Source organism: Loxodonta africana, chromosome 2 (genome assembly GCF_030014295.1).
Source record: "Loxodonta africana isolate mLoxAfr1 chromosome 2, mLoxAfr1.hap2, whole genome shotgun sequence".
In the NCBI taxonomy this organism is placed as follows: Eukaryota; Metazoa; Chordata; class Mammalia; order Proboscidea; family Elephantidae; genus Loxodonta; species Loxodonta africana.
The window spans coordinates 165,505,790-165,527,653 of NC_087343.1; the positions used below are offsets into that span (position 1 = coordinate 165,505,790).

The 21,864-nt window shown below is 42.1% G+C and overlaps 1 protein-coding gene across 2 annotated transcripts in view; it reads left to right on the forward strand.

The window, feature by feature from the left end:
* Window positions 1–20,848, forward strand: part of SMIM3 (small integral membrane protein 3) — a 53,039-nt gene extending 32,191 nt beyond the window's left edge. The window contains exons 3-4 of one of the 2 annotated variants that reach the window (XR_010319792.1): window positions 18,202–18,336; window positions 19,189–20,848. The gene's annotated coding sequence lies outside the window, so the exon portion shown is untranslated. Of the gene's footprint in view, window positions 1–1,506; window positions 9,522–18,201; window positions 18,337–19,188 lie in introns of those variants that run through there. The other variant, XM_064278377.1, reaches the window with a different exon arrangement.
* The last annotated feature ends 1,016 nt before the right edge of the window (window positions 20,849–21,864 follow it).

Consider the following 21,864-nt stretch of genomic DNA (forward strand, 5'->3'; position numbering starts at 1 on the left):
TTAGTCCAAAGGACTAATAATGGACCACATCTACCACAGCTTCCACCAGACTGAGTCCAGTACGACTAGAGGGCGCCCTGCTACCACCACCAACTATTCTGACAGGGATCACAGTACAGAGTCCCGGACAGAGCTGGAGAAAAATGTAGAACAAAATTATAACTCACAAAGAAAAAAGACCAGACTTGCTGTCCTGACAGAGACTGAAGAAACCCCATGAGTATGGGCCCCAGACACCCTTTTAGCTCAGTAATGAAGTCACTGCTGAGGTTCACCCTTCAGCCAAAGATTAGGCCCATAAAACAAAATGAGACTAAAAGGGCACGCACACCAGCCCAGGGGCAAGGACCAGAAGGGAGGAGGGGCAGGAAAGCTGGTAATAGGGAACCCAAGGCTGAGAAGGGAGAGTGTTGACGTGTCATGGGGTTGGTAACCAATGTCACGAAACAATGTACGTACTAACTGTTTAATGAGAAGCTAGTTTGTTCTGAAAACCATCTAAAGCACAGTTAAAAAAAAAAGAATAAATAGAAACAAAGAAAATGAGATTCTAAAAAAGACTCGGAATTGTTAAGCTTAAGTAGAGAGTCAAGCAATTAATAAGTAATAATGCTTAAATTATTCCTTGTGCTTAATGTTTTATTTTAATGTATGTGTTCCTGGGTGGTGGAAACAGTTTGTGCTCAACTACTAATCTAAAAAAACAAAATGGTATCTATTGAAATTCGTGCTTGTGTTACCAATTCTGTGAAATGATTTAAATTAAAAAAAAAAAAGCAAAGAGGATATATGTGCTCTTATAGGTAAGAGCAATAACTGAACATATTTTTCCATGGACTCCTAATATTTGTCAGTTCATGTTTCCACATTGCTTTTAACTCTTAACATCTTTGCTGAGGCTATCAGAAATAATCTTTCAGAAGGAAACAGTGTTTGATAAATCAGACAAAACACTATTTCTTATAATAACCCAAATTCCCCTGCTACCTCTAACTCCAGTAATAACTAACAAATTTGGCAAATACTAGAAAAAAGAAAGAGAAACAATTACATTGTTTATATAGCCATGGAGGAGTTGTCTAGTACACATGTACATTCAAACAATGGAATAAAACATGGCAATCGAACATCGTCTATTATGTTAAACAACAAAAAGCAAAACAGAAAATTGCACATACTCAGTGGCACCTCCAGAATTTTTATATAATGGACTACAGGGTGATAATCTGATAGTCAGAAAATGCAACATCAACTGCTATAGTTTTCCACAGGCCTTAACCTAAGACTGGTCAACTGCTCATAGAAAAGAATTGGGGGGCTGCAAGCAGAGATAATGGGGATCCATAGCCCTTTAGCCCACCATTTAGTACTGCCATTGTATCAACAAATTATATTTCAAAGTAGCTAATATATTTGGATTTAGAAAAGACCTCTTTAAAGTGTTAAAAAGCAAAGATGTCACTTTAAGGACTAAGGTTTGTCTGACCCAAGCCATTGTGTTTTCAGTCACCTCATATGAAAATCACATGTGAAAGCTGGACAGCAAATAAAGAAGACTGAAGAAGAATTGATGCTTTTAAATTATGATGTTGTCCAAGACTACTGAATATACCATGCATGGACTGCCAGAAAAACGAACAAATCTGCCTTGGAAGAAGTACAGCCAGAATGCTCCTTAGAAGTAAGGATGGCAAGACTACCTCATATACTTTAGACGTGTTATCAGGAAGGCCCAGTTCCTGGAGAAAGACATCATGCTTGGTAGATAGTCAGCGAAAAAGACGAAGATCCGCGATGAGATGGATTGACACAGTGGCTTCAACAATGGGCTCAAGCATAATGATTGTGAGCATGGTGCAGGACCAGGCGGTGCTTCGTTCTGTTGTACATATGGTCGCTATGAAGTTAGAACCTACTCGAGGGCACCTAAGGACAATAATAACATGTGTCAAAACAAGTCTGGGAGGAGCATTGAGAAGGTTAAAAGAGCGTTATTGGGACAGTGAGATTATGGTGACTTTTTCTTTGTGTTTGATTCTTTATTGCAACTGTCTGTAATGAAATGAATATATGCATTGTCAGTTTGTTATTAATAAAAATTATTTGTGTGATACTCTGCACCATATCTTACTGCAGGGGTAATTTCTGCTATCATATTTCAGTCATAACTGGTTTCATCAGACTTCTCTTTTCAACCCAACCCGTGTTTGGAAACTAACATTCCAACAACATGCCTCTTATGCATACCTACTGGTCCAAGGGAATGAAGTTTAAGAAGTGTGTATGTGTATGCGTGTGTACGTGTATGTGTGAAGGTGTAATGTGAGCCTCTTGAAGTGCACATAGAGCATTTCATGTTGAGCTATTCACTTAACCACCCATTTGGTTATAAACATGTTTGGAAATAAACTTCCTAGTACTACCTATCACATATGTGCAAAGCAAATCTCATTTCATTTTCGTTTCTAGTAATGATATTTAGTATTAGTTGTCACTAATAAAAATTATTTTTAAATTCGTGGGTAGAAAGTTTTTTTTTTTTGCTTTCCATCTCTACAAATTTAGTGTTTTTCCTCTATGGCAATGATTCTCAAACTTTCATATGCACCAGAATCGTCTGGCCAAAAAAAAAAAAAAAAAAGCCAAATGTGTTGCCGTCGAGTCCATTCCAACTCAGTGATCCTGTAAGACAGAGTAGAACTGCCCCATGGAGTTTCCAAGGAGCATGAATCATCTGGAGAGCTTTAAAGAAAATTGTTGACTACTATGTGTCAGGCAAGTAGCCCTGGTGGTACAGTGGTTAAAGTTCTCGGCTGTTAACTGAAAGGTCGTTGGTTTGAACCCACCAGCTGCTCTGAGGCAGAAAGGCGTGGCAGTCTGCTTCCATGAAGTTTACAGCCTTGGGACCTTAATGGAGCAGTTCTAGTCACTATGAATTGGAATTGACTCAGTGACAGTGGGTTTGGTTTGGTTTTTGATTCTTAAATAGCCTGATTCAGCAGGTCTACGATAGAGCCAAAAATTTGGCATTTTTGATAAAGTTTTATGTCCAAAGATAGGGAAGTTTGTTTCCACTGTGATAGCTGCCTACTACTTAAGTCTTTTCTTAATTGTCTGCTGGAGGAAAACCTGGACAATTTTGTGATTGACAAGCATAGAATTAGTCTTGTACAATATAAGTCCTGAGAATCAGTAGGCTGGGAATTGGTGGATGTGGGACTTAGGCTCTGTGTGTGCTGCCTAGCCTCTTCTGAGTCTGACTCCTAGTTTATAAAGAGGAACTAATGAAAGGTATCAGAATTAAATGAGAAAATCATTCCACGCTTTTTGGGTGAATGGGTGTAAAGAATTCCTAAGCGGTCCACCAGATGGCGATGCAGTTCTTTTTCCAAATGCAGCAATCAAGCGCTGAAAGTTTTGAGTTATTCTCCTCACGTGCCTTGTTGTTGCCAACTGCCATTGAGTTCACTCCGGCTCATGGCTATCTTACATATAACAGAACTTGAGGTGTGGTCCTGTGCCATCTTCATGATCATGTTTGAGTACCTTGTTTTGACTATTGTGTCAATCCGCTCATTGAGGGTTTTCCCTGACCCTCTATCATGTTTCTAGCAAGTCAATATTTTTACACTCCTAGTTTTAGAGACTCTGGGGGTCACGTAGGGGTCATCCAATACAAACTCACCTATAATGCAGGAACTCCCTCTGTACCAGTAGGGTGCTGTGGAGTTGATTCTGATTCCTGGCAGCTTCATGTGAAGTGTAGCACTGTGCTCGATAGGTTTTCAATGGTTGTGATCTTTTGGAGGTAGGCCTTTCTTCTGAGCCAGGTTTGGGGGGATATGAACCGCCAACTTTTAGGTTAGTAGCTGAGTGCTTAACCATTTACGTCATCCAGGGACTCCTACCTAAATCACATAGTATTTAATTGAGGTGGATGAAAGGCTCTTCGATTCCCATAAAGATTTACATACCGTAAGAAAAGTTTCTATTTTACGTGTTCTATAGGGTCGCTATGAGTCGGAATTGACTCGACGGCACTTGGTATAATGTCAATAGTTTTTTTTTTTTTGGTGTAATAACATTAGGAGCTCTGGTGGCACAGTTAGTTAAGAGCTTGGCTGCTAACCAAAAGGCTGGCAGTTCGACTCCACTAGGCACTCCTTGGAAACCCTATGGGACAGTTCTACTCTGTCCTATAGGGTCACTATGAGTTGGAATTGACCCCAATGGGTTTGGGTTTTTTGGTTTATAATAGCATTAAGGAGCCTTGGTGACACAGTAGTTAAGCGCTCGACTGCTAACCAAAAGGTTGGCAGTTCAAACCCACCAGCTGCTCTGTAGAAGAAAGTCGTGGCAGTCAGCTTCTGTAAAGATTACAGCCTTGGAAACCCTATGGGGCATTTCTGCTCTGTCCTATAGGGCTGCTATGAGTTGGAATCAACTCGATCATAATGGATTTGTTTTGGGTTTATAATAACATTATTATAACAAAGTTACAAAAATCATACACTGGGTAGTTTTTAAATTTAGAAAGCTACAGCTATACAGAGAATTGTTTAAATGCACAAACTTTTGAGCCAAGCAGACCAAATATCTGTGCCACTTTTTGAAAGTGACTGTATCAAAATGGCACTGTCCTCATTTATAAAAGGTGGGGGGCTATATTTACCTCAGTAGTGCTGCTGGGGGATTGATTAAAGGAGGTGCTGTATGTAAAACATTTATAGAGAGCCTGGCCAGAAGTGAGGACTCAATGCTTACACGTTACCTGAAAACAAAGGAGGATCATTAGCTCTACCTGAAAGAATACAGATATGGACGGGGCAAGTTGGCTGCTTGGCCTCACTGCATTGGGTTCACCCAAACACCCCAGGAAACATTCCCACGGTGACCAGCAGGAGAGTGAGAAGTGCAAAAGAAAGGATTGGGGTGGGGAAGAAATGAGGCGGCTAAGTAGTCTAAGGAGAAGTTAGGAAATAATGTAAAAACCTAACTCAATTTATTCTATTATCCTCATATTCTCTTTATACATTCTTCTTTGCAATTATTTTACTTTAATGATCAAGTTTTTCATCTCAGATTTGTGTCTTGGTGAAAAAACAGATTTTACTATTACTGTACAGTAAAAGCTTAGAAGTGTACAGAACTCCGTGTCAATGAAACGAAAACTCATACAAATGAGAGAGAGTAAGCAAATGCACTTCACCAAAATTTGTCATTTCAACAACAAGTTTTACAACAAGGATGTAAGACATATATTCTTTGTGAATTTTCAATCACAGCGATCTTAGCCTTCCTAGTACTGGAGTGCTTTTTACGAGATTTTCACCTCAGAAAACATATTAAACATTTTTTGTTGTTAGAAAAAGTCCAAACATTATTTTAAAAATATGATTGTCTCATGCTACATAACAGTTCTTTGGATCATGCGTAATAAAGAAATGATACCTAAAACAAAGCTATTTTGTGTTTTAGGAATTGAATAGCGGCTGGCCACAGAACGATTTGTGCCATCTGTGGACATCATGGCAGTAGATTGACTTAACTTTTCTTTCTACATGCTTAGTACTAAATAATTTTGAATTTATGGAGAGTTAAGTTAAGCTAAATGAATTCCAACTTTGCATTTAGTTGTAAGGAGCCTGACGCTTTCAAAAGGTAAGCTGATGTGGCATGACAAAATTTTTCAGCCATTACATGAGCGGACTACAGAATTCCAAACAGCAAACGTTACTGCATCAGGAGGTATGACATGATACCTATTAGAAAAGGAAAGGGGAGAAGAGAAAAGTAAGGTTGGTAGCCAGAATATGAGCTAAGCGGGGCGACTGCAGCTTTGTCAGGCAGTCAAAGGCAGCATGCCCAGAGGAGTGAGAGAGAGAATATATTTGAATTTATTACAATTCCAGGCAGTTAATCTGCTTCTCATGTTCTACTCATGTACCTTTGTGTACATGTGTGTAATTTGGTAAATATTTTACCCCAGAGAAAGTCCTTGGATGAGATGTAATGTTTTGATAAGATTCCCTTCAGAAATATTAATTAATCTAGGAGAATGGAAGAGCCTGAATGAAAATCAGTAGCTCAAGCATGGAGATGTGCAGAACTCAGTCAGCAGAGTGGCAAGAGAATGACGTAATGGAAAGAATGAAAAGTCACCCAGGCAAGAGCCCTAGAAACCTTCTAAGATTTGGGTTTTTCATTGATGTTTAACAAAGCTTCGCTACACAGAATTTTGGAAGGCTGTATCCTCTTAATTTCAGTAGAAGTTTTTTTTAATTCTAGAAAAACAAAAACAAGCAAACAAAAAACTTTCACTTTTCAGTCTTGCAGTATGGATACTAAATAGATTTGAGAAAATAGGCTATGCACTGTGGGAAAAAAAATCTGGCAAAGGCTGTGAATTCCTATCAATCCGAACAAATAAAATAAAACATATTGCTGTCTAGTCAATTCCGATTCATGGTGGGATGTCTAAACTTAGGGACAGGGCAGGAGGCATCTCTGTCCTTTGAGATGTTCTGTTTTATTCTGAAAAAGCGGAATGGGACAAGGCCAGAGATTCTGATGATCAGAAGTATCCAAAGCTACATGTAAAATAGAAGCTCAGGATGTCTAAGAAAAGAGATAAGAATGTACAAAATGGCCAATATCGTACAATCCCCCTGGTCCTTAAGCAATTACTGGAATTTTTAACATGCTTGATTTGAATATTTTATCCAAATACATTCTTGAAGGAAATCTCTATCGTTCTTCATAATTAGCTGGAATGCTCAATTTATTCTACTTTCTCTGGCTGAAATACTCTTTAAAATATTTGTTGAAAGTCTCTGCTTACAAAGTTTCGGTAAACTTACGTAGATTTTGTAAAAAGCTGTTTTATACCCAAAGCCAGAAGATGAAAATGAGAATTAAAAAAGACAAATGCCTCAGACATGCTTTGAAACTTCAATTTCAAAATTAATCAGAAAAGTATTATTTCAGGATGGAAAGAGAATAAAATTATAGGTAAAGAGTACCTTCCTTGAAATGTGTTGTGGTCTTTGAGAGTTCTCACCACAAGACCTTCGTAGAAGAAAACTGGAGGGTTGGTAATTTCTGCAATGGAGGAGGCGGGGGGATTAGAATCTGTCTGAATTCTTAGTTTTAACATTTTTCCTGTCACAACTGATCTTTATTTCAGACACTACTTTTTAAAGTAGGTCATATATTCTGCCATAATATAGATACATATACTTTTTTTTTGAGAGAAGAATGGAGTATAGGTTTCACTATTGTACTTGCATTCTATGAGATTATTCCATTGCCTAATTAATGTTTTTTGGGGAAAGGTAGTGATTTTTTGACGTTCTGATAGGGGGGGAAAAAAAGAAAAGGAGACAATTTCTTAGCCTGGTCAGGAAAGGGGCAGGCATGTGGGGCTGAAATGCTGGCTTTTATAAGGACAATTACTGGGTCAGAGTATTGTTCAATTTTAGTGCTTTGATACGCATGTCCAAAATGCCCTCCCCAGAGATATTGTGCCACCATACCTCACACTAGCATTTATTAAGCGTGCCCATCCTCTGGACGCTTATGAATCTCATATATAATATTTGCCTGTTTGAGGGTGTGTGTGTTGGGGGGATGAAGTGTACTTGTTTGTAATTTTTTTTTATTATTAGTAAGATTGATCATTAAAATAACCAAGTATCATTTATTAGTGTATTTTAACATTTTCAACTTAAAAAAAAAACTTTAAATTTCGATATATCAAGTACACTAAAATGCACAAATTTTAGGTGTTCAGTATGGTGTGTTTTGGTAATAGTGTATGCCTATGTAAACACCTAAAAAAAAGACAGAGAACGTTTCTATCATTCTCAAAAGTTCCTTTGTGCTACTTTCCAGTCAATTTCCATACCATCTCCTAGGCAACCATGTTGTGATTTCTACCACCATAGATAAGTTTGTCTGGATTTCATATAGAATTATACAGTAGATACTCTTCTGTGTCTGGCTCCTGCCTTTGGGAAAGATCCATGTTGTTGAATGTATCAGTAGGTTGTTATTTTTTGTATGGCTAGGCAATATTCCATTGTATGAACATACTATAATTTGGTTAGCCTTCTTGTTGATAGACAATTAGGATGCTTTCCATTTTGGGCTATTACGAACAGGGCTGCTATAAGTTTTCTTGTTTAAAAAAGACTTTTTGTGAACATGTTTTCATCTTTTTTGATAAATGCCTAAGTGAAATTGTTGGGTCATAGAATGGATGTAAATTTAATTATAAAACCAACTTCCAAACAGGTCTTCAAAGTGGTCGCGTATTTTACATTGCCATCAGCAGTGTACGAGAGTTCCCGTTGATTGACGTTCTGGTCAACATATGTGAAATCATGCATTATTGTGGCTTTAATTTTCATTTCCCTGTCAACGAAAGATACAGAGCACCTTTTTCATGAGGTTATTGGCAAGTTGTATTTCTCTTTTGTGAAGTGCCTGTTTAAGAGTCTTTTCCTCAATTTTGAAAATTAAGCTCTCTTTTTATTAATTTGTAGTAGACATTCTTTATATTGTCTGATATAAATCCTTAATCAGATTCATGCTTTGCAAATACTTTTTCCCAATCTGTGTTTGTCTTTTGATTTTAAATGGCATTTTGATCAGCAGATGTTTCTAGTTTTGATTAAGTGTAGTTGAATAATTTTTTCTTTTATGGTTCATATTCTTTGCATTCTGTCCAAGAAAACTTTGTCTGCCCCAGGGCTGTAAAGATATTTATTCTTCTATGTTTTCTTCTAGAAGGTTTACATTTATGGGGTTTCCCTTTAGTTCTATGATACATCTCAAATTAATTTTTGTGTGGAGTTTCATTTTTCGTTTTTTTTTTTTGAATATTAATATCTAGCTGTCTCAGCAACAGTTGTTGAACTCTCTCTTTACCCCACTAAATTAACTTGGTATCTTGTAAGTATCAGTTGACTGTATATTTGTGTCTATTTTTATACACCTCCATTGACCTATTAGTCTGTCTTTATCCCTTGTACGTTATATATCCTATGTCCTATGTCTTGATTATTGTAGGTTTACAGTACATCTTGGAAGACAGTGTAAATCTTCCAAATTCTTTTGGCTTTTCTACATCCTTTGCATTTTTATATAGAATTGGTAATCACATATCAAAAAGTGGCCAGAATTTTGATTGAAATTACACCCAATCTGTAGATCAATTTGGGTAGAATTAAAATCTTAACAATACTGAATTTTCTTATCTATGAACATCATATGCCTCTCCGTTTATTTGTTTGTCCTCTAATTTTGAACAGCAATGTTTTTTAGTGTCAGGGTATAGATTTTGCACATATTTTCTTAAATTTATTCCTAAGCATTTTAATCTTTTTATACTATTACAAATGGTCTTTTTTCTCATTTGTTTGTAGCTACTGTGTAGACATACAACTGATTTTTGTACTTTGACCTTGTATCCTACAACTTTGCTTAATTTTCTTATTAGCTACAGAAGGTTTTTTTTTTTTTTTAAGAATCTCTGTTAGTCAGGCATAATCATTCACGTAGAAAATCCTAAAGACTCTAACCTTAAATAAAGCTAACCTTTTGCGTGTTTATCATATGTCAGACACTGTCATGCGTGCTTTACATGGATTAACTCATTTAATTCTAAAATCATCCCTTTGAAGTAGGTGCTATATTAACCCCTATTTTTAGGTGAACAAATTAAGGCAGAAAGAGGTTAAGTGGCTTGCCTAAAATTATATAGCTCGTTAGTAACTCAGGTAGGATTTCAACTTAAGCAGTCAGGCATCAAAGCCTGTACGCTGTTCTGCTTCTTGTTTGAGCGTGCCACTGTAGAACACACAGGCAAATGTAACTGAGGCAAAAATATTATAAGAAGGATGAGATGCTAGAACATAGAGAGATAACCCAAAGTATCAGGTAGGCATCAAGAGGAAATGGCGCTTGGACACAGCTTTGGAGAAAGGAGAGGATTAGAAAACAGAGATGAGGAAAGAACATTCTGTTTGGAGTGAATGGCAAGAGCAAATGTAATGTAAAGAGTAACTATAGTAGATTTTGTTCGCTGATGAAGATATCCATGTAGCTCAAGTGAGGAAAACTTTAGTGATGGGCTTGAGAAGGTGAGGTGGGATAGATAAGAAAGATGACATAGTAGGAGAAAACTTTGCTGAAGTGCATATTTTAGAAGCTAGTGTAATGATTTTACACATTTCTTTAAGCACTGGGTAGTTATGGAAGGTCATAAGTGTGAATTAGAAAAATTCCCAAGAATTCATTTCATTAATTAAAAATTTTCATAACTATATTCCTGCATGTATTTATACTAGCAACTATCTTCTAATGCACGTCCCATATGAAGAACTTTTGATTTTTAAAAGATCATTCCCCAGTTTTTAAATGTGGAGGGTTTTTTTTTGTTGTTGTTACACTCTCCCTCCTACGAAACTTAAAATACTTACAACACACTAACTGTAAGAAGAGAGGATATGCCTTTCCCCAGCAACCCCTTAAAGGGCCCCAAACACATGAATACCACAAAACATTGGAAGGCTTGCCCCCAAATTCTCAAGAAGAAAGCCTGAATGCTTCAGAAAGGGCCGGAACCTCACATATGGCCCCTGGTGTGACCTCAGGTAGTCACAAAGCTTAAACTGAGTCTGATAACTCACTTCTCTAAATATTCTCTCCTGACATTGCTCAACTTTAATCTGATTAGCAGTAAAAAGGCTTGTCTTGCTAATGTACTAAGGTCCATTTTCTGTTTTCAAAGGGCACTGGTAGAAAGAGACAAATATGTTCATCTTTCATAGATACCTCAGTTTCTAAACACAGGATTATGTCTCTGAAGCCAGGGCATAAGCTTCTTTCTTCACAGTTGCTCTCCTGCTGTCAGACACAGCCCAGATGACAGAATTCTCCGTGATGAAGCAGAAAGGGTGATGCCGAGTCTAGCAGGGCACCCTCGGAAACCATACATTTGCAGGACAGAGAAAAATCACCGTCCTGAGGAAATCACATTGAGACTGGGGAGGAGGAATTGTGTCTCCCTATTTCCTCAGCCTGTCTGGGTCTCTTAGGAAAAAATACTTCGTGAAGGAGCCTACCACAATGGCCATTTTAGGGCAGGGGTTACCTCCACATATGTTTTTGTGTGGTACCTAATATGCAGGAGAAACAGGGCCCTGTGTGTACACAAACTCTGTCTTCGTCATCTAGTGCTGTCATAACAGAAATACCCCAAGTGGATGGCTTTAACAAAGGGAAATTTATTTTCTCACAGTCTAGTAGGATACAAGTCCAAACTCAGGGTGTTGGCTCTAGGGGAAGGCTTTCTCTCTCTGCCGACCTTCTCATCAATGTTCCCCCAGAACAGAGCTTCTTCACCCAGGAACCCTGGGTCTAAAGGACGCGCTCTGCTCCTGGTGCCTCTTTCTTGGTATGAGGTCCCCAACTCTCTGCTTGGTTCCCTTTCATCTCCTGAGAGATACAAAGTGGTGCAGGCCACACCCCAGGGAAACTCCCTTTACCTTGGATCAGGGAGGCGACCTGAGTGATGGTGGTGTTACAATCCCACCCTAATCCTCTCAACATAAAATTACAATCACAAAATGGAGGACAACCATATAATACTGGGAATCGTGGGCTAATCAAGTTTATACACACGTATCTGGGGGACATAATTCAATCCATGACAACCTCCGAAGACAAGATTTTGAGCTGATCACAATCCTGAGAGGCCCAGCCACTGTCAATTTGCTTTTGAGTTTGTACTTTCATAATGTTTTTTTTTTTTTTTCAAGATGTACCTGATGCCCTATCTGGGGGTCCATGTACAGAATTTGCTGATACAAAGTATCACGGAGGTTGCTCAAGCTTGGAGTAGGGATGGGCACAGGAAATGCAGCTCCAAGTGCCCCACTGGGGTACAGAGAACAGACAGGCAGGAAAGATTCCACAACAAATTTAGAAAGTATGTTTATGTTCAGGTATAGGACACAGGTGCAGAACCGCTGGCAGGAATGAGCCCCAGAGCCAGGAATTACTCAGCCCAACCATCCAGAAACAAGAATCAGGAGAGGGAGAGGAGGAGGTTCTACCAATTCCCCACAGAGAGAGTATTGAGAGTGATTCCTGGTGCAAATGCTTAACGTGCTCGGCGCTAAATGAAAGGTTGGAAGCACCTCAGAAGAAAGGTCTGGCAATCTACTTCTGGAAAAATCAGCCATGGAGACAGTTCTACTCAGACACACACAGGTTGCCATAAGTCAGACGCAGTCTGATGGCAGGCAGCTGGTTAGCAAAGCCTTATAAATACCCTCTGTCTCTCCATCTGTTACTAATTGCCAAACTGACACAAAGGGTCCTTATCTTCTCCCGAGTAAGAATACAACCGAAAGACAAACTTTATCTTCAGCAAGCTTTATTTTGCTTGAATCAAGCAAAAGGAGTCAGCGAGGATCTAAGCCTCTCTAAAAGACTGACTCAAAAAGGGAAGCAAGTCTAGGGCTTATGTGGGTACGTTTGGAGGAGACAATAGAGTAATGAATATATTTAGTGGCCTTCTTTCAAGGGGCGGGTACCTCTCAGAATGGCAGTGTATGTTAATTAGGTTGCTCACATCTGGAATCTAAGATGGAACCTGCTGATATTCAAGATGGAGCCCTCTGGCAGCCCTTGACATCACTTATTATGGGATATAGTGAAAGTGCACTTGATCTTCAGCACTACATGGCCATCTTTGGAGGGCTAAGGAAGGTTAAACAGTGGTCACACATAGTTCTTCTGTGCGTGTGGAGCCTGTAAAGGAGGAGAGGACTAGGAAAACACTAAGAAAAGGAGATAGTAATTCATGGTTTGTTTCAATCTTATCTCATGTTGACAGAGTGGGTTTCTGTTTACCCAACTTCTAGATGGTAATCTTTTAACGGCTCTTTTGTTCAACCTCCGCACAGTTAAACCTGCCTGTCTCACATCTTTGCTCTTATCCCAAGAGGGGGCCTGAGCCATGTCATTTGTGTTTCCCTAGTCGTGATCAACATTATCAGGGTCTGGGCAGTGGAGGAAGACATTCTTCTTTGAAGAATTTTCTCCAGGAAGGGGACTATGACTACTGACCCCTCCTCCCTGTCCTGCTGTGGCTGCCACAGCCCAAGGGTTAGGACAGAAGTGAGAACTTCCCAGCTGCTCTCTCTGGTCTTCTTGGTTCCTGTCATGGACTGTGGGGTGGACAAGCACCTCTGCTTTGAGCAACTCAACACTGGATTCTACAGAAATGGAGACCTGTTGATTTTTTTTTTTCCTTTTTTGTGTCAGCTGGTGAGAAGAGAACAGTTTCACTGAGTGGAAATTGTTTAAGCAACATCCCTGCCAGGCTTGTAATATTGATAAGTGAATGTTGTTGGCATTTTGTTTGAATGGTCTGGTTTTCATTCTGTGCTTGAAAGAAAGTAGAGTGCCCAGAAGAAACATGCTCTGTGGTACAGTGAATTACTTATTATGTCCCTTCTAGCTATAGTTTTTGTAACATAATCATGAATATGGTCTATGGGTTCTGTATGGTCATTGCAAAGAATTACCTAACTCAGCAGAAAAGTAGACAGTGCTGTGGGAGGGACGGTTGGTGTCAGAATTGATGAAGATGGTGGAGTGGGATGCCTCTGCATACTTATTGGCAGAGCTAAAAGAGCTTTGTAACACTTGCCTGAGCAAGGCAGAGGCCAGGCCAAGGGGCCAAGGGCCAGAGAGAAAAGCGGCTATCGTGATCGCAGAACTGTGTCCTGAGAGTTCCTGAACCTGAATTGTAACCTGTTACTTCCCTAGTAAACCCCATAATTGTTGAGTATGGTCTGTGAGTTCTGTGTGGCCGTTGCAAAGAATTATTGAACCCAGCAGAGAAGTAGAGAATGTTGTGAGAGGGATGGTTGGTGTCAGAATTGATAAAGATGGCAGAGAAAGGCAGCATATCTGACTTCTGCCTCATAGGAATCAGCCTTGGGCTGTTGATCTTGATTATCTATCCCCCTTGTGAAGTTAGAGGAGGTCAGACAACCTGCTATGCCTTTTTAACATGTTCCCACCCTGTTATCTCTGTTGTCGGGCACTGTCAAATTGATCCCGACTCATAGTGACCCCATATGACAGAGGAGAACTGCCTTGTATTTTTTTGGCTGTAATCTTTACGGAAGCAGATTACCAGGTCTTTCTCCTGCAAAGTCGCTGGGCAGGTTTGAACCACCAACCTTTTGGTTAGCAGCAGCGTGTTTAACCATTGTGCCACCAATTGTTGTGTCCTTAAACTTCTATGCATCATATTGCATCATATTGAAATCCAAAGCTGAAGATACAAGCCATCCCATTCCCCATCCTGGTCCTTTCCCAGGGCCCTCCCATTGCAGCTTAGGACTTTCTCAGGACAAATGAAGCTAGTTCTACAATTAGCCCAATTAACGATTAGGAGAATTTCTGGGTCATAGAGCAGGGAATACAAAGGTCCTAATTGTAGTTTATTTTCTCCAGATTTTTAAATCATGAAGGTATTATTGGCTTATGGGGACATCATGCCACAGTTAAGATGTGGACTTAGAGTTTTTGGAATGAAATCCTAGATGCAGACCTACACTTTTTGGTTTCAATTCCCTCCCTTGTAAAATAAAAGCAATAGCACCACACCACCCTTTTCATCTGCTCTTCTGTATTATCTTTCTCAATTGGTAGCAATGCCATCTTCCAAGTCACCCAAGCCAGGAAGACAAGACCCGTGCTCTTATCACCCTATCTGATCTATCCCCATGTCCTGTTGATTTAACTCTTGCATGATTCTTCAATCTGGCGTTTTTCTCCTCTACCCCCCAGTTGGAAACCCTGGTGGCATAGTGGTTAAGAGCTACGGTTGCTAACCAAAAGGTCAGCAGTTCTCAAATCCACCAGGCACTCCTTGGAAACTCTATGGGGCAGTTCTACTCTGTCCTATAGGGTCACTATGAGTTGGAATCAACTTGACAGCAATGGGTTTGTTGTATTTTTTTTTTGTCCCCCCCCCCCCCCCAATTATCACCGTCCTAAATCAAGTCACCATCTCTGGTCTGGACTATTGTAACATCCACCTAATGGGTCAGATTCCACTGATATCCCTATTAAAGTCGGCCTCTCTCTGAAAACCACCAGAACCCTCTTCCTAAGATCTTTATCTCATTTGTGACCCCCTTTTTGCTTTAAACCTCTTCTGCCCCCCCCCGCCGTAAAAGCCCTCTGTGTCCTGACCTCTGCTGATCCTCTGTCCTCAGTGCTTCTCCAGCCTGTGTAAGATGGTAATTTCTAGCAACACCACGCAATTCCCTTTTAGTAGGGTGTCCCTCTTCAGGCCCCTCAGCTCTGTGCTCACCTCAACCAACCCTGACCCTACCGAGAGGTGTGTGGTGTGGCAATAAGCCTGCTTCATGCAGAGGAATGAATAAATATTTAATGTAGTACATCTTGTCAGTTTTGTTTATACCCCCTTCCACACAGCCTTGGAAGAGCTGACTCATGGTTTGCACATCCCTTGGCGGGGTCGCCTAATTTGCAGCATGATGGTGCTGCGTTTAGGGGAAAGACGGTGTCACTGCCCCGAGAGGGTGGATGTTTGGAGGACAAGGACAAAGGAGTGTGTGATGTCGACAGGTCACAATGGGCAGGAGAGGGTTAAAAGCGGCCCCGCAGGGCGGTTTAGTCCTGGCAGAGGTTTAGGGAGAGAGCTGCAGTTGCCAGGGTGAAGTGCGGTTGGCTTCTCAGGTCGCGTCATCAAAAAGCAGAGGCTGCAGCGAATGGGCTGTCAGGCCAGGGGAGGCCCCTCCCAAGCGCAGCCCCATTGCTCCGCGCCTTCCAAAGGGGGCCGCCTGGGTTCTGGAGCCTCGGCGTCTCTGGCACCACAGGCTGAGTGGTCAGTAACCCGTGCCCCCACCCCATCCTCAGTCGCTTCGGGGTCCCTTCCTACTTCCCTTGGGGGGTTCTGAGGCAAAAAGGTGGCATGTGGAGGACCACTGCTTGCCCGCCTTTCAGGGAAGCGCGGGGCACCTTGCAGGTGTGCTAAGGACGGGCGGAGACCCGGTCGCAGACTCAGAAAGGGTGGGGACGGAGGTGGCAGAGTCCCAGCTTTTCCTGCCTCGGGTGTAGATCCACAGACGCTTAGGTACCTGGGGTCTACCCAGGCCTTGTGATTCATATAGAGGAGGATGCTGAAGTCCACTTTTATCTACCTAACATCATGTAGGATCTGTCAGTCTCAATGCTGAGCGTGTTAACCTGGGTAATCTGTGCAACAACTACCAGCTTCATCTTAAGAAAAAACCCAAACCCACTGCGATTCAGTCCATTCTGACTCAGTCGAGCGAAGGGAGGTACCCAAGGTTAACGCAGCTAGTAAGGCACAAAGCGGGATTCCACACTCAGGCGGCTGGGCCCCAGGAGCTGCGCCCTTAGGAGCACATACTATGTGCACTGGTAGTTCAGGAAAATGGTAGGTGGGGATGGGGATGGGGGTAGGGGGTGGGGAGTGGGGGGTGGGAGACATAAAGGACAAACAGGTTCTCAGGTAGTGATGATACCTCCCATAGTGAAACTTGATGAAGGTCTCAGACTGGGTTGCCAACCTTTCAGTAAAGGGACAAATAGTGTATATTTTAGGCTTTGGGGAGCCATCTGGTCTCTAAAACAACTACTCAAGTCTGTGGTGGTAGCATGCAAGCAGCCATAGATGACATGTGAAAGAATGTGGTTGTTCTCAACTAAAGCACCCTTTACAAAACAGGTAGTGGGCTGACCTCTGTTCTATAGGAAAAAGCTGCAAAACTTGTACATACATTTGTGTCTGTGTACAGCATGAATTCTCAGAGGTGGACTTGCTGGGTTAAAGGGCAGATAAGCATTTGTCATTTTGATACTGATTAGACGCACTTGTGAACAGGGATTATCTATGATCACAGGTAGGCTGGGGAAGTGGTATCTGGCTCCTATGTGGGATCAGATTGAAGAGGGAGATGAGTCAGACCTATTGCTGTGGTCCAGGCCTTGAACTAGGATGTGTGGGGAAACTAACATCCTTTTGAGTTTTTACTGAACACCAAGCATTGTGCTAGGCACTTTATTTAGGGTTGGAGAAAAGGAAGCCTGATACAAAAGGATGTCAGAGAATCCTTTTCCACAGCAGATCAGCAGAGGAGGAGAAGGGATGGACATGCCCAACCCTGTGTGAAGGGTGACTGTGGCATCACTCTCACCAGCTCCAGCCTCACACTACCTGGCATTATGCTACTGGCACGACCATGAGGAGTGTGCCAGATGTAGCTAGGCCACCCAGGAAAAGAGGCCACAAACCTTAGAGCTCACCAGGTGGGTCCGTTTCACTTCCTCCCTTTATGAAATATACAGCAGAAACAAGACAGTGATACGACAATACACTGAGACATAGAACCAAAGTGAGAGGGGCCTCCTCAGCAAGACTGTGCTGCAGATTCAAAGGGAGGAGAGATCAGACACAGCCATGGGGGTAGGGGAGGAGGGGAGGAAGTGGCCACTGATTGTATAAGGGTCATTGTGGGAAGAATGCAAGGGGGAGGGGGCTGTGGGAAGTAACACCAGACAGGGGGGTGGGAGGGCCTTGTCTGCCAGAGTGAATGAGGGGTTTATATATACCTTTTTGATAGGGAGTACCAGAACCAAAAAAACCAAACCCACTGCCATTGAGTCGATTCTGACTTATAGTGAGCCTATAGGACAGAGTAGAACTGCCCCCATAGAGTTTCTAAGGAGCACCTGGTGGATTCAAACCACTGACCTTTTGGTTAACAGCCGTATCTCTTAACCAGCATGCCACCAGTGTTTCCTAGGGAGCCATTAAAGAATTTTGAACTGAGGCATGATGAGATCAGTAATATTTATAAATATACTTAATATATTAATAGAGCTGAGATAGAATGGACAGGATTTGGTAACCCAAAGTGAGCGTATCTGGCTGGGCCAAGGGACTAAGAGCCCTTTTCTTTCCTATTTATCCAGCCTGATCTCCCATTCCTAAGCCCCCTGCAGGATGCTTCCTTTGAACTTAATAAAGATATCAGTCCATAAGTGCGAAAAACGACATCTCCACCTAAGCTTGCCGCTTGTTGCTCTTTTAACCTCCAACTGTGTCCCCCACTTCAGATGCAAAAGAATATCTTTTTTTGTTGGGAAAACCTCATTGCCTCCTGAGACTGCCAGCAGTGGGTGACAGCAACACCTAGGCTATCCCAGCTGGAGACAAGCAGAGGACCCACAGAAGACCAGAGCAGTGCAGCAGTAAGCCTTGGCAGAAACTCTAGAAGATGGGGTTAGGGTGCTTTGGAAGAGCAACTGAAAATGGTCCTGCAGAGCATTCGATGCTCTCTTAGGCTTACCTGGAAAAGCGACTGCCTTTTTTTTTTTTTTTTTTGCAAGGGCTCAGGGCCACAGAAGCCACCATTTGGAGGCCTCTCCAAATTGAGAAAGTGCTTCAACAAAGTGTTTTTCCAAGGCTCAATTTCAGAGATCCCTATCATTTCAGCTCCTCCAATCTCACACCAAATGTTGTAATGCCTTCTAAAACACCCTGACCATCCAGTCTATTTTCAGACATTTACTACCCCGACTGAGATAGTCTGATACATTGTGGGACATATTTAACTGTTAGAAAGTCCCTCCTTTATTTGAGCCACAATCTGTCTCCCTGTGACTGCCACATCCTGATTTTTGTATACATCAGTGGCAATGCAACAAACCTGTGTGCATGGGCATTCTTTGCCGGTAGCTATCAAAATGTAAAAATGCATCTCCCTTGACCAGCAGGCTCACTTCCAGGACTCTGTGCTACAGAAATGAAAACACAAGTGTAAAATAAAAGTGTATGAGGATGTTCCCTGGTGAGTTGTAATAGCTTCCTCCTTAGCACTGGAGCTGTTTGAGCAAAACTTGCACCCCCTTTGGGGGCAGAAGTGGGGGGTTACTATAGAGGGGATTCCTGCATCAAACAGGAGATTGGACTTGATGACCTCAAAGGTTCTTCTGATTAGGAGCCCTTGAGTTGTTCAGCTACAGGAAGAGAGGGGAGTAGATCTCTTCCGTATCACTTACTTTCTTCTGTACTTCATTTGTTTCTCCTCCCCCTTGGCATAGGCCATGGAGCTCCATGGAGAAGGGGATGAAGATCAGGTCGGCATCAGGAGCCTTCACATGGCCCCTGAGGTGTTTGGGGGCCATCTCTTCTGCTTATGCTAAGAGTGGGGAGGAATCCAACATGCCTCCCATATTGTATTTGTGGAAGTGCACACTCTCTTCCAATCACTAAACCTACAGTGCCTTACAAATGGGCAGCAGCAGGGGCAGCAGCAGCGGTAACAACAGGCACATCAGGTGCTACGGACATGGCAGCAACCAAGGGTGCAGACTTGGGCCAAAGAAACTCAGCACTGGCAGGAACAGCCTTCATGGATCCAGGAGGAAGCAGACCCAGCACGGCCATGACAGGTACTTCCAGCATATCCTTGTAGGTCCTTAACATAGTTGTAGCAAGTGCTGCAAGCATGTTCTTGTCCTCAGAGGCCATTTCCAGCATGTCAGCAGAAGGCGCTAGTCTCTGCAGCTCGAGTGTGGGGATTGCAGAAGCAGAGACTGCCCGCAAGCCCCTTGTAGAAACAGCTAAAGGTCCAGTAGTGAACCCCTCATCCCAACCTTGCAGAGTGAAGGCAACATGAGTAAACGGAATGGAAGCCAGCGAGTCTTCCAACACAGTGCTGAAGCCTAGAGGGAAAGAAAGGAAAATGGCAGAACTCTCAATAAACGGCATTCCCATTACCACAGGACTGGGCTGGACACATCAAACCTAGCATGATTATTCTGCTGGTCCTTGGATGGCCATAGAACCACTAGGCAGCCCAGGGAGCTGAAGTCACAGTTCCTCCTTCCACCAACACACCAGCCTTAGTCCCACTGCAAAGGAGTCTAGGTGGGTGGACAGATTTTCCTTCCCTTCTTACTTTCTATTGTTTTTAATTCAACATTTCCTGTGAAAGTCCCTGTACTCGGGGCTGTGTGGTGAATCAAGATCAGCGAAACAGTAACTCTCTCCTCAAGGCGCTCACAGCGTAGCAGAATGGATCACAACTTCTGTTTTTCTCTTTGCCGGTCGCTGAGAATCATGAATGCTAAATTGTGAATAGCACAAGCACCATAAGGAATCATATAAAATTAGACTGGTTTGGCTGTTTTTCTCTCTGGGCTATGAGCTCCATAAGGATGGGGACATGGTACGTAGGCAAACTCAACTGTGTGGTGAATTGAATGGCTCCTATTGCAAGAAAAACTTAGTCTTGCTGCTTACCTACTATGCACCAGGCACTGTACTTGGCACTTAACATGCATATCCAGTGCTCACAACAGTTTTATGAGTGAGGCATCATCATCTCAGTTTTACAAACGAAAAGAATGGAAGTTCAGAGGACTTGAGGACCTTGCACAAGTCCCACAGGCTGATGCACGGCAGAGGCAGAATTTCAAGCCTGTCTTTCTTGTTATGTAACCAGTGCTCTTTGTCAGCAACTGGAAATTCTTTCTTTTCATTGCTAATGTAAGAGGTGAAAATGGGTATACCTTTATTTAGTTAAAATATCTTACATTATATTCCTAACTCAGCTCCCCCTAACATATATACCAGAGCCAGGAATTTAATATTGGTACAATATTATTAACTGAGCTAAAAATCTTACTTGCCTGTCATCAGCCTTTCCACGAATGTCCTTTTTCTGTTGCAGGATCCTATCCAGGATCTCCCACTACATTTAGTTGTTATTTCTCCTTAGCTCCCTTCAGTCTGTAACAGTATCTAAGTCTTTTCTTTCACAACTTTGATACTTTTGAAGATTCTTTTTTTTTTTATTAACTTTTATTAAGCTTCAAGTGAACGTTTACAAATCCAATCAGTCTGTCACATATAAGTTTACATACATCTTACTCCGTACTCCCACTTGCTCTCCCCCTCTTGAGTCAGCCCTTCCAGTCTCTCCTTTCGTGAGAATTTTGTCGGCTTCCCTCTCTCTCTATCTTCCCATCCCCCCTCCAGTCAAGAGTTGCCAACACAATCTCAAGTGTCCACCTGATATAATTAGCTCACTCTTCATCAGCGTCTCTCTCCCACCCGCTGACCAGTCCCTTTCATGTCTGATGAGTTGTCTTCGGGGATGGTTCCTGTCCGGTGCCAACAGAAGGTCTGGGGACCATGGCTGCCAGGATTCCTCTAGTCTCAGTCAGACCATTAAGTTTGGTCTTTTTATGAGAATTTGGGGTCTGCATCCCACTGATCTCCTGCTCCCTCAGGGGTTCTCTATTGTGCTCCCTGTCAGGGCAATCATCGATTGTGGCCGGGCACCAACTAGTTCTTCTGGTCTCAGGGTGATGTAGGTCTCTGGTTCATGTGGCCCTTTCTGTCTCTTGGGCTCTTAGTTGTCATGTGGCCTTGGTGTTCTTCATTTTCCTTTGCTCCAGGTGGGTTGAGACCAATTGATGCATCTTAGATGGCCGCTTGTTAGCATTTAAGACCCCAGATGCCACATTTCAAAGTGGGATGCAGAATGATTTCATAATAGAATTATTTTGCCAATTGACTTAGAAGTCCCCGCAAACCATGTTCCCCAGACCCCCGCCCCTGCTCCGCTGACCTTTGAAGCATTCATTTTATCCCGGAAACTTCTTTGCTTTTGGTCCAGTCCAATTGAGCTGACCTTCCATGTATTGAGTGTTGTCTTTCCCTTCACCTAAAGCAGTTCTTATCTACTGATTATTCAGTAAAAAACCCTC